The following is a 13,152-nucleotide window of genomic DNA, read 5'->3' on the forward strand; positions in this document are numbered from 1 at the left end:
TGTAGAAATACATTTAAAGGGCAAGACTTGCTACAGTGCAAGGACGAATAATCTATCTTGATTTAACAAAAAAGTCATCAAGAGCATTTACTGTCTTTGACATTCATCGTTTCCTTCTTGGAAACCAATGATCGGTACAATTCTGTCCCTTGTTGTCAATAAAATGTGCTTTAATGCAAACATAAACGTTGCGGTGAGACGGGAAGAACGGTAGTAATAAAAGCGATATGTATGAGCATAGAAAGAGAGAGAGAGGGGGGGGGGGGCGGGAGAAGGAGGGGGAGAGAGGAGGTAAGAGGGAAAAGGGTAGATACAGAATAAATAGAGTAGGGAGGGAGAGGGAGAGAGAAAGCGAAGGATAGAGAATGAGGGGGAGGGGATGGAATGTGTGTAAAGAGAGGAGAAGGGCGAAAGAAATGTAGACATAGACACAACTATTATTAACTATTATTTAAGCTGTATACTAGTATCATTTTTTCGGTAGACTCTCGTTACTTATTACTGGAGTGGGAGAGAGACTTAGAAAGAAAGACATGACTTGACTACTATATTCCATTGAATCTAGACTTTTGGTTGGAAAACCAGTATACTCTCTCACATAACTAGTACTAATCAATTAAACTTGTTGATATACAAGATGAATAAGCATACCACCTAGGGCCTACACACACACACACCTAGGGCCGACTGTTTGTTAAAATTATTTCTTTAACGTGACATACTAATTGACCTAACAGTCCGTACGTTCATGTTCACACATTTTCAATCTATTTTCTAATGATTTATCATATCCATGAATTGTAGATAATATTCAAATAAGTTTTCATTGCTTCAAATTATTTTTCGTTTTATTATGCCTCGCTCCTTCTATCTCAGAGTCCGTGACGTTGGAATTTAGGAGCAAAATTAAACAATCTGCCATTGTTTCGAGGAGAATCTATTAAATCATTCACATTCCCGGAAATGTTTTATTTCTATTTTACTTATCTATTCTAAGTTTGGTTCTCCTGCCGTGCCTTTGTTACAGCCTATGATGTCATGTGCATTTCTTGACGTTAAATATTCATTCATATAAAATAGGCCGTCAAACGAATATGGAATTATCATTCAAGTTTTATGCAATACCCAAATTCTGTACAATTGACTGTCCAAAAATTGAACTAACCTTTCACGGAAAATATGATTCGCTCAGAATTATTAGATTAGACTCATGTTAAAAATGAAATTATGCCAACAAATTAGTTTCTGTCATCGTGGACCAACGGGTAGGAGCAATTCTCGTTATATCCCGTTTTGGGGGGCGAGTCTTTTTCCCCACATTTTATTAATTTATTCGGTTTAAAACATAGATACAATGATACAAATGAAAAATGCGAAGTCCAAAATCCACACTTTCGATTGATGAAAAGTAGAAGTGTATTTGATTTTATGTTTTTTTTTTTTGATCTTTCACCATGTTCACCATAGCTCCATGTGACGTAAGGAAGTGGGGAAAAGATTACAACATCTGCCATTATTTCGAACAGAACTTATATTAATTCATATTCCCCGAAATGTTTGTTAGCATTCGTTCGTTTATTGTCGATGCGTAGATTATTGAGTCTTGATCTCAACCGTCATGACAGTGTATACATTACTACGTGAGATCAGATTATGTATCTCTAGCTTGTTTTTAAATATATTCATATAAACTCGGTTGTTACATGAATCTAGACTTCTCATGTGAGTTTAATACCTGAATTATCTACTATGCACTCTCCACTGATTGAATTAATATTTCGTGGAAAATTTTCCCAGACTGATTCGAATAGGTGGGTTTGTGTAATCATGAACCTTCTAGGGGGACCCTGGTATAATGCTTGTTAATCCTGTTCTGATTTGGTGTACTGCGCAGACTGCATTAAAATTAAAATCACAAACCCCAAAGTACATGCTTTCGATTGGTAAAAAGTAGAATTTTATTTGATTTTTATGGAGATGTATACATAATATAACCCTTTGTGTGACGGTCGCCAGGGATAGCACGAAACCTGTATAATGCTTCATATTTTCTTGAACCTTTATCATCAACTTATTTCAAGGAAATGCCTTGTGTTTCTCGAAACCGCGGAGCACCCGATTACAACGACTCCTATTGCTTTACGAACTCGATGTTATTAATATTGCCTTATAACTCCACACTTCGTTGTTTGTAGCTTACTCACTATGAAATCATGAAAAGATATTTGTCAGCTAATGTTCCATTTATGATAATTGAAAGCCCCCAAACAAGCGCATTCTGAGAACGATTGTACGATTCCAGGAAAGTTGTTCAATATGAAACATTTTATGATATATCGACAACATAATTGTTTAGAAATTCAATTACCGTTTAAAACCGCCTATTTGCGGCTTTAGTAAGCCATCTATAATCTATAACATCCCAACATAAGTCATTTTCGTCATCATTGTGAGGCATTGTGGCTGTAGACATGTACTGCAAAAAAAAAGCATCTTCCCTTTAATGCCAATCCATTTATCAGAACTGAAAAAACACAACATATTCAAAATTCCATTAACTCAACTTCTCATCGCCACGTTATGTTTAATCCATTACCGTTGTTATGGAAACGTTCAATGTTTGAAAGCGTTGTAACGAATTGAAATTTAAAAGTCCATTAACAAAGGATCGAACCCGAAATCTAGATGTTGGTATATACACCCATCGATGTTTAATGCACTATACATCTATTCATCCAAGGCCAATATGAATAGAAAACAGTGCCAAGTCAAGAAATATATACCCTTTTAATGTGATTGAGACAAAATTTGATAGATATCTACACAACTTTCCGAGGACACTTAACGACAGTGATTACTTGGATTATGTCCAACGTAGTCAAAATGAACAGAGGTTATAGTCTTTCTAATTGTAGTCATTTGAACAGACATTTCTTTATTCTTTTATTTTTGTTTAATGTAACCTGGTAGGTACAACAATCTTAATTATGTGCGAATCACTTTCTTTAATTTTAACTACAGTACATTTAATTTATTTCAAGGATATGGCACCAAGCATGCCAAGAGCATGAAGAGTATAATATGAATATATTCGACCTTCTTCTAAACACTTCACTGAAAACGTGCATAGATAAACCTAGCGACATGTTGATGCCACGCTAGAAAACGTATGAAATTAGGATGGTGATGACATGCATCCTTGACTAACTTGGAAGCTCTCCCAAAACTGTGAACACTGTTAAAAGAATAGCGTATTTCAGCATTTACTTCGCAGACGCTTTCTGCAACGTTCAAAATTCTATTCTGGAGCGTCGTGGCCCAGTGGATTAGTCTCCGGACTTTGAAACAGAGGGTAGTGGGTTCGAATCCCAGCCATGGCGTAATTTCTTTCAGCAAGGAGTTCATCCACAGTGTGCTGCACTTGACCCAGGTGAGGTAAATGGGTACCGGCAGGAAGTAATTCCTCAAAAAGCTGTGTGCACCTGAATAGGTAGCCTAGCTTAGCCGGGTAATAATGATAGCAGGGCCCGCTGGGAGAACAGTTTTCGGAACTGAAGTGGCTACCCTGGGTAAATATACCGTTATTATTATTGTTATTATTATTATCAAAAATTCCCGTCAAATAAAAATAGGCAGGTTAGAGGTCATTGTCGAAAGTTGGTGGATCGGGACTGCACATTGTCTTACGATTCGAACCGGACAAAAAATAGCAAATATTTCGTTTGTCCATGACGACGCTGCTGTTTTGATTCACTGATTGTAGACAAATGCTGTTTTGTTATGAAGGGCTTTTGACAAAAGATAGTCAGCGTTATCGGGAGTTTCTGAGAAGTGATTGGTAAAATGACATATTAAAGCAATCGAGATCACTCTTGGTATATACATGGCATAACATATTAGTATCCCGTAATTAGTAACCATCTGGAATAAAATTATTGGAAATGGTTTTTTGACTGATTTGAGTAGGTATGGGTGTCAACATTTACAAAAAAAAAGTTAGGAGGAATACGGGTTGGGGAAAGTGCTTTTTTTCAAGGTCAAAGGTCAATGACCTTTTTAAATATACTGTATCATGGTATCTCCCAGATAAAATATTACAGGTTGGTGATCATGGTTTCAAAATGCACAGATTCTTACAAGAAGATCAAATAAAATAAAATCAAGTACCTACAATGCTCATTCATCCATGAAATTCAAGGTCAAAGCCTTTCAAAGGTCAATGACCTTTTTTACATTATATACCATATACGGTATAATGGTATCTCTGATATAAAAAGGCGCAGGTTGGTGATCTTGGTGTCAAAATGCAGAGGTTCTTACAGGAAGATCAAATAGAATAAAATTAAGTACCCAGAATGCACATTAAACAATAAAATTCAAGGTCAAAGCCTTTCAAAGGTCTATGATCTTTTTTACATTATACACCATATACGGTATAATGGTATCTCTGAGATGAAAAGGCGCAGGTTGGTGATATTGGTGTCAAAATGCAGAGGTTCTTACAGGAAGATCAAATGAAATAAAATTAAGTACCCAGAATGCACATTAAACAATAACATTCAAGGTAAAAGCCTTTCAAAGGTCAATGACCTCTTTTTATACATTATGTATCATACTGTACAATAGTATCTCTGAGATGAAGCGGCACAGGTTGGTGATCGTTGTGTCAAAATGCACAGATTCTTACAAGAAGATCAAATAAAATAAAATCAAGTACCTACAATGCTCATTCACCCATGAAATTCAAGGTCAAAGCCTTTCAAAGGTCAATGACCTTTTTTACATTATATACCATATACGGTATAATGGTATCTCTGATATAAAAAGGCGCAGGTTGGTGATCTTGGTGTCAAAATGCAGAGGTTCTTACAGGAAGATCAAATATAATAAAATTAAGTACCCAGAATGCACTTTAAACAATAAAATTCAAGGTCAAAGCCTTTCAAAGGTCTATGATCTTTTTTACATTATATACCATATACGGTATAATGGTATCTCTGAGATGAAAAGGCGCAGGTTGGTGATATTGGTGTCAAAATGCAGAGGTTCTTACAGGAAGATCAAATGAAATAAAATTAAGTACCCAGAATGCACATTAAACAATAACATTCAAGGTAAAAGCCTTTCAAAGGTCAATGACCTCTTTTTATACATTATGTATCATACTGTACAATAGTATCTCTGAGATGAAGCGGCACAGGTTGGTGATCGTTGTGTCAAAATGCACAGATTCTTACAGGAAGGTCAAATAAGATAAAGTTAATCACCTAGAATGTATATTAATCCATAAAGTTCAAGGTCAAAGGTTAATGACATAATGGTATCACTGAGATAAAACGCTGCATGTTGGTGATTTTGGTGTCAAAAAGCAATTTTTGCAAGAAGATAAAAAGGCACAAAATAATCATAAAGAATAATCCTTCACCTTTGATATCCAAAGTCAAAGGTCAAAAGTTGATAAATATTTATATATCCATGCATGAATCCACCCAAAAGAAATTAATCCATTATATTCACATTTAATTTGTGAATAATAGAAAAGTAGCTATTTGTAATCAAAACTTGGATGTTAAATAAATTCACTCTGAAATAAGGATAAATAACGGCCATGAAAAATATATTTAGGGTTAGAGGTCAATCAACTATGTCAATAGCGTCAGGGAATTTAAGTAAATAGGTCGATAACTTGATTGTGGCATGTAGGTATAGTGATTCTGATGGGAAAAGACTGACCTGCATGGAAAATGAACACAAGTGTAATAGTTGAATCCTTGACCAATGATGATGTCAAAATACACGTTCGAGGTAAAATTGAGATCAAATAGCACTTTTTAATATTGTAGTAATGCATTGCCAAAAGTGTAAAAAATCATGTATGATATAATTTGAAATGGTGAAGTTGCCTAAAGTAGCAGCATTTAGATAATTATGCATTTTATAAATCTAAATCAAGGTACTAATTTCTCTGTAGCATAATAGGTCACTAACCTCATATGCTACAATCAATACTATAAACTATAACTTAATCTGTAAATGGAAAGGATAGGCCTAACCCTTGTGGCAAGCATCATCCGAGAACATTTTCATATAGCCAGGGACAATGATGAAGAATTAAAATAAGGCAATCATTAGAGCTGTAGCTTTTGTCATAGTAAATGAAGTTAAGTGTCTCAACTTCAGTAAAGAGTAATTAAACTCTTGAAAACCTTCTGACATTTTCAGGACTTTGATCTGGCCCATAGAAAGCCTAACATTCTGTCAAGGGTTATTAGACCAGGATCTATATTATTACTGATATGTTGCACAGCTTGATTGTCAAGAACTGGAAGTGGTGCTGTATGAGTTTTGTTAGGTCGATGGATGTGTAATTGTAAGCTATTATCTCCTTTTGAATTTCAATATTATATGCCTAATTTGTGCATGATAACAATCAGTTGATCTGGACCAAATACATGATCCTTGTACAAACTTATACCTAGTAGAAATAGCATCATGGGTGACGTACGGCAGAGAGCAGATATGAAGTTTTGTCCTGCAGCATTAGAATTCTGGCAGCTCGCAATGAGAGGTAATTCAGAATAATACGGGAATTAATCTTTGTTGAAGTTAAGATACATGCCATTTACTATGACAGAAGCTGCAGCTCTAATGATGGCCTTCATTTCATCTTCATGATCATCCCTCTGCTTTTTGGAAATGCTCTCAGATGATGCTAGCTGTGACATGAGAGTTAGACCTATCCTATACATTTTCAGAAGATTAAGCTAATAGTTTATAGTATTCATTATAGCATTGAGGTGAGTGGCCTATCGCTAGAGAGAAAAAGACACGACAACATTGATTTAGATATTATGATGCATTAAATGCATATACATGTACATATACATGTACATATATATATATATATTTCCTCTGATCTTGGATTTCAAGGGTGAAAGTTTATTCTTTATACTTAGTTTGGTGTTGTTCAATCTTCTTGTACAAATCTTTGCATTTTGGCACCAAGATCACCAACCTGCGGCGTTTTATCTCTCAGAAACCATTATTATTATTTTATGTTAAAAGGGACATTGACTTTGTCCTTGAATTTTATGGGTGAATGTCCGTTCTCGATGCTTAATTTTATTTTATTCAATCTTCCTGTAAGAATCTGTGTATTTTGACACCAAGATCACCAACCTGCACCGTTTTATCTTAGAGATACCATTATATTATATGGTATATAATGTATAAAAGGTCATTGACCTTTGGCCTTAAATTTTATGGGTGAATGTGCATTCTAGGTAATTTATTTTATTTTATTTGATCTTCTGGTATAAATCTGTGCATTTTGACACCATGATCACCAACCTGTGCCTTTTCATCTCAGAGATACCATTATACAGTATGGTATATAATGTAAAAAGGTCATTGACCTTTGAAAAGCTTTGACCTTGAATTTTACTGGTAAATGTCCATTCAAGGTACTTAAATTCATTTTATTTAATCTTCTTGTAAGAATCTGTACGTTGTGACACCATGATCACCAGCCTGTACCTTATCATCTCAGAGATACCATTATACAGTATGGTATATAATGTAAAGAAAGGTCATTGACCTTTGAAAGGCTTTGACCTTGAATTTTATCGGTGAATGTGCATTATAGGTACTTAATTTTATTTTATTTGATATTCTGGTTAGAATTTGTGCATTTTGACACCATTATCACCAACCTGCGCCTTTCCATCTCAGAGATACCATTATACAGTATATACGAAAAGGTCATTGACCTTTGACCTTGAAAAAAAAACCACTTTCCCCAACCCGTATTCCTCCTAACTTTTTTTTGGTAAATGTTGACACCCATACCAACTCAAATCAGTTGAAAAACCATTTCCAATAATTTTATTCCAGATTGGCTATTTTGGGGTCTAATTTAGGGATACTATATTGCGTAAATGCACTGAATATGCATTATCAATAATTCAGAAATCACTCAAGTTAAATTAACAACATGTTCCGACTCACGCAATACCATCAAGATAATTGGGTTAAAAGGCTTCATATAAAACTTGGATTACGAGATTATCCAGGACATAACGAGCAAACGGAAAACAAGAATGAATGAATCCAGCTCAAAACTTATTTTGTGACATACTCATCTTGTACGAGAGAATGTTCCTCTTCGGGGTTTGGAGCTGAGATCGATCCATTACATTTATGTTTCATTGTATTTACTGTTGAATAAACAGTATTCGCATGAGTATAATGCAATCTGCTATACACTCTTAAAACAAATCAGTAAAAAAATGACTAGTTGATTGGGTCAGCTTGGTGCAACTGTTATTCTAGTCATATTTGACTACTTTCTAGTCGCATTTTACTAGAACAGAGTCATTTCTGACTAGAATATAATTCAGAAGTGCGACTAGACATATCAGTTGCACCCAGCTGACTACTGGTCTAGTCAATTTGACTGAGGTGTTTTACGAGTAAAGTCCATTTCACAAAATCAAATGCAATAATCATGGTAGGGCTTAATGCAGCGAGAGGGTTGGATCTTCACTGAAATGCGGTGCGTAATGTTTTCCTTGAGGGCAGTTTAATATCATACACATTCGCCAGTAGATAACCAAAAACGATTAATACTATATGCATAAATGTGCTTCAGTTTTGACACATTAAGATGAAATCGATTCGATAAGTATTTTCTTCTATGTATTTTATTGATAAAACCATAGCTAGCTTTAGATTTTACAATTTAATTTTTCATTATGAATAAAATATTAATGGTATTTTATTGTAAATCTGCCATCTCACGCTCGCCCACTTCCCCTTTCTCTCTCCCTCTTTATCTCTGACCCCTTTCTTTCGTTTTCCTTTTTTCTCATTCTCTCTCACATTTAAAAGACACATTCTCTCTCTCCCAACCCACTTTCTACCCCCACTCCCTTGTCTCTCCCTCTCCCTCTCTCTCTTTCTAAATGGTGTTCTTTTCCCTTTCTCACTCTGCATGCTCTGTCTCTGTTCCCGTTTTCTCTTGCACACTCTCTCTCACTCTCTAATTCTCTTATACCCTCTCCTTTCCTCTCCTTCACGTTTCCATCCTCAATTACACACCTGAGTGATCATCATGTCGTCCTAAGTGTGACAGCCATTTCAAACAAAACAATACACAAGTGGCGACACAGACCAATACAGAATCAAATTGCCCATTCATACTATATTCACCGTAGTTCATCTCACTTCTCCATGGTAAAGTCGAAATGTACTCATCAATTACTCACATGGTTAATTTGCTCTGTAGGAGATTTCACCCTTGTTTTTAAGGCATCCCATCTACTCCATTGATTTCCCCCGCTTTTCGTGGAATTGTTCGTTAAGGATCGCGTTTTGTTGGCAGGGGTAGGTCTACTAGCGGTGCCACACTACTAGAATGCCCATGTATGCTTGTTTGTCAACATTTATATCACGTACCTTTAACACTCAATTTTGATTAGCCTTATGGCACCCATTACATTTCCTCTATTTGTGTGAAAAATAATCTTTATCCTCTCATCTAATAATTGAATTGCAATGTCACCCCACCATTTCAGGCAATCTAGATTTACAAACGTGCAATGAATGAAGATGGTTTTTTCTGCTTAGAATTTGTACTTGTCGTAAAACACAGTCATGACAATATCCCTAGGTTGTATTTTCCAAAGGTATTTTTTTACGTCAAACATTACACAATAATTAGGTGGATGATATGTATTCATCACTTCAACACACGAATTAGCGTTTACTATTCATGTAAGTAAGCCATAACTCCCTGGCAAAGATGGGAATGTATCAAACTGTTTTTCTTTAAATTAAGCAAACAATTATTCTCATCTTGACTATCATGAACCTAGTAGTGACGTCACTGCTTAGAGCAGACACACATGCATGTAATGAACCGCACAATTACGTTGAGCGATACACAACGTATACAAAATGATAACTTGTGGTTTGGAAAGGGGATCATCAGATTTACGCGGTGCTGTGACGGACTGATGAAATGAAAATATCAATTTGTCCGTCCAGATAACTTTCTGAGAAATTCGGAGAAATTAATTACTTCCCTAAATTCCGGTCTTGTTTGTTAACAAGACAGTGATTCTCGAATGGGTCGGATCATCTTAAGATTTTGATAGGCAGGTCAGGTATGCTGTTCATCCCCAACTACCTCTAGAAGCCAATGGACAGTTCTTCCGTGAGTAAGGTCAACAGAAAGAGTGAAAGAGGAAATAAAGAAATAGTGAAAGGGGTAAGAGATAGAGAGAGCACGCGAGAGGGGGGGGGGGGGGGAGAGATAGAGATAAAAGGAAAGTGAGGGGTGGTGAAATAGAACTGTGGTGCAGGGACAATATTTTGAGAAAAAGAGTACAACCAAAAACTGTACATTCTTTCATTAAAACAAGTAGAAATAACATTATTTTGCTGCACTTTAGGAAGGCTTGATCAAAGATTGTTATATTGTAACTCCTATTTGATGGAAAGGTAAAAAGTTCAGGAATTGGTGTAATTCTTTGATCGCGAACATTACACCTGTACGCAGGATGCACTATTATCATTATTGGTGACGTTCTCCCATTTTTGTCGAGATGCCACTGTCTCGAAGATTTATATTTCTGCGAGCTAGACGCTAGTTCCACCTACCCATAATCTGTTGATGCAATCAAGAGATCATACACGCGGGTCCTGAGTAACCATTAACATTTAGCTAATCACATGAATTACTATAGGGACATGATTTGAAGACGTTTAGCTAATTACATTAGAGCCTATCTAATCAGTGCACCCCCCTTCGTATCGACGTGATGTATTTATCAAAGACACTGTGATCATTTTGACTAATGTATTAACATGGAATAGTCAGTCAGTTCGAGGGCAGGAAAAGACTTTAGCCTATTATATGTCATCTCGGGTACCATGAACAGAAGCGCTTCCAGACCTCTCTTCCCAGCATGCACTGCAAAATCTCTGGTGTTGATTAAACACCAGCCCGGAATTTATATGTCCACACCAGAGAAGTGTTGAACAGCACCAGTTTCGTTTTGGTCTAACGGCAGATAGGTGGTTATACAACACCAATTAGTATTGAAACAGCATCGGTGGGATTCCAAACCGTTGTTGTTTCAATACTTCTCTGTTGTGGACATAATAGATTCAGGGCTGGTGTTAAATCAACACCGGAGTTTTTGCAGTGTGGTTGTCCTCGGTTCTAAGGCTTACATGGCCCGAGTCTTTCTTTTATAAATAACATTTGAAAAATGATGTTTCTCGTAGAAGCGGAGGATGATTGGATTTTAAACTACACTGCAAATACTCCGGTGTTGATTTAACACCAGCCCGGAATCAATATCTGTCCACACCAGAGAATTATTGAAATAACACCAGTTTTGAATCAGACCGATGCTGTTTTAATACTAATTGGTGTTGTATTAACACATATCTGGTATTAGACCAAAACCAAATTGGTGTTGTTTAACACTTCTCTAGTGTGGACAGATATAGATTCCGGGCTGCATGGTGTTAAATAAACAGTGTACTAAAGTGCAGTGTACTAATAAACACGCTCAAATGCAGTAATAGGGTAGCGATTTTGTTTAATGCTTCAATGATGAAGAGAACTGAATGTAGGTTATCATTCTCAAGACATTTTTTTATGATTTGAGTGGTTTCCATGTTAGTTACACTAATGGTAAGTCATTTCGAAACGGTCCCATATCATAAGATAACCGATAGTTTATATTATGAACCTACTAATTTTTTTTTGTTATCACGTTTACGACAATGTTTATATGAAAGTCATGTGGAAAGGGAGGCCAAAATGAACAAAACTAGGAAGCGGTTTAATGTTTTTTTGAATACCTGAGAAAACACCATAATTACTTCTAACATAAACGCTTAGTATGTTTAATTTAACCATCAACATTTTTTCTATGAAACGTTTCATCAAAATAAAGTCATCTAATAGGTCTATTAAAAGCTTCTAGTATATTCTTTTACACGGTAAAAACCACCAGTCGCACGATCAGTATAACATTCAAATCACGTTTTCCAATCTTATTCTGCTGACTATGATGTCTGTATTGCAGACCTTATGACCGATGTGGGAACGTACATGAATTGATGAAGATAAAATCACATTCCCAGTGTTGGAGTGATAATTGATGACAATATGGTTCAATGGCATTTTACTCATGAGGGTACGATTTGCATGGAATCAATAATTACATACAATTGAATTGACTTAAAATAAAATCCCGACTGTTGTGACGATCACAAAGTGAATTCGAACAGAATCAAGCCACAATTTTCGCTATCATTATGTGAACAAACAATATTTCAAATTGCCTATGAGAAATCAAATATTAATCGCCAAATGGATGAAAAAACACAATAGAAAATATATGATTGAATAAAAAACCTTTGAATATTTACGAGTGACTGTCCGATAAAATTAGTATTCTATACACCTTCATTTGTAAGTATTTTTCATTTTTACTCAAGTTAGTTGAATTAGATAATAATAAGATTTACACAATGAATGTGTGTCATCACTAGAATAAATCATAACGTTTCACACATAATGTTGCAGGAATCATCTTTAGTCGATTAAATCGTTTAGCACGAACTGAACCAAAGTTTTTCAAAACATAATTTTACAGAGAATAAACGGTGGCAAACAACACAGAAATACAAATGTTAGATATTCTGGTAAAACATCTCTATCATATGTACATGATGTACGTTATTGTCATGATTGTCTGCCGTGCAGGCTTGCTTTAAATTTTCACAAATTTACGGCAGTGACAGACTCTGTCAGATACAGACAATGTCAAGCAAGCCACAGAGAGTCAAAGGCAGATCATTCCACAGTCACTTTACTCTCTTTTTCGCTTTGATCCTACGTCAGAGACGCAATCTTGCGTCAATCTGAAGGCCAAAATTCTGATTATTATAGCCATAAAAGATGTTAAGAAATGAAATATAACATCGTTACATAGTGACCTATAAAGTCACTGGTACGTCGAACCTGAGCCAACGAGAAAGGAAGTATCATTAGAAACACACTGCTGTTTGCAACTTTGCACGAAGGTGGGTCGGTGGGGGGGGGGGTGGGCGTCACACAACTGTTTCATT

At 35.8% G+C, this 13,152-nt stretch overlaps 1 protein-coding gene across 1 annotated transcript in view; it reads right to left on the bottom strand.

Moving 5' to 3' along the window:
• The window catches only part of LOC129271703 (beta-3 adrenergic receptor-like), a 41,806-nt gene extending 32,389 nt beyond the window's left edge, over positions 1-9,417 (bottom strand). Inside the window, exon 1 of the mRNA XM_064106408.1 lies at positions 9,267-9,417. The gene's annotated coding sequence lies outside the window, so the exon portion shown is untranslated. The remainder of the gene's footprint in view (positions 1-9,266) is intronic.
• Positions 9,418-13,152: the final 3,735 nt, after the last annotated feature.

The sequence above is a fragment of the Lytechinus pictus genome, chromosome 11, assembly GCF_037042905.1.
Source record: "Lytechinus pictus isolate F3 Inbred chromosome 11, Lp3.0, whole genome shotgun sequence".
NCBI lineage: Eukaryota > Metazoa > Echinodermata > Echinoidea > Temnopleuroida > Toxopneustidae > Lytechinus > Lytechinus pictus.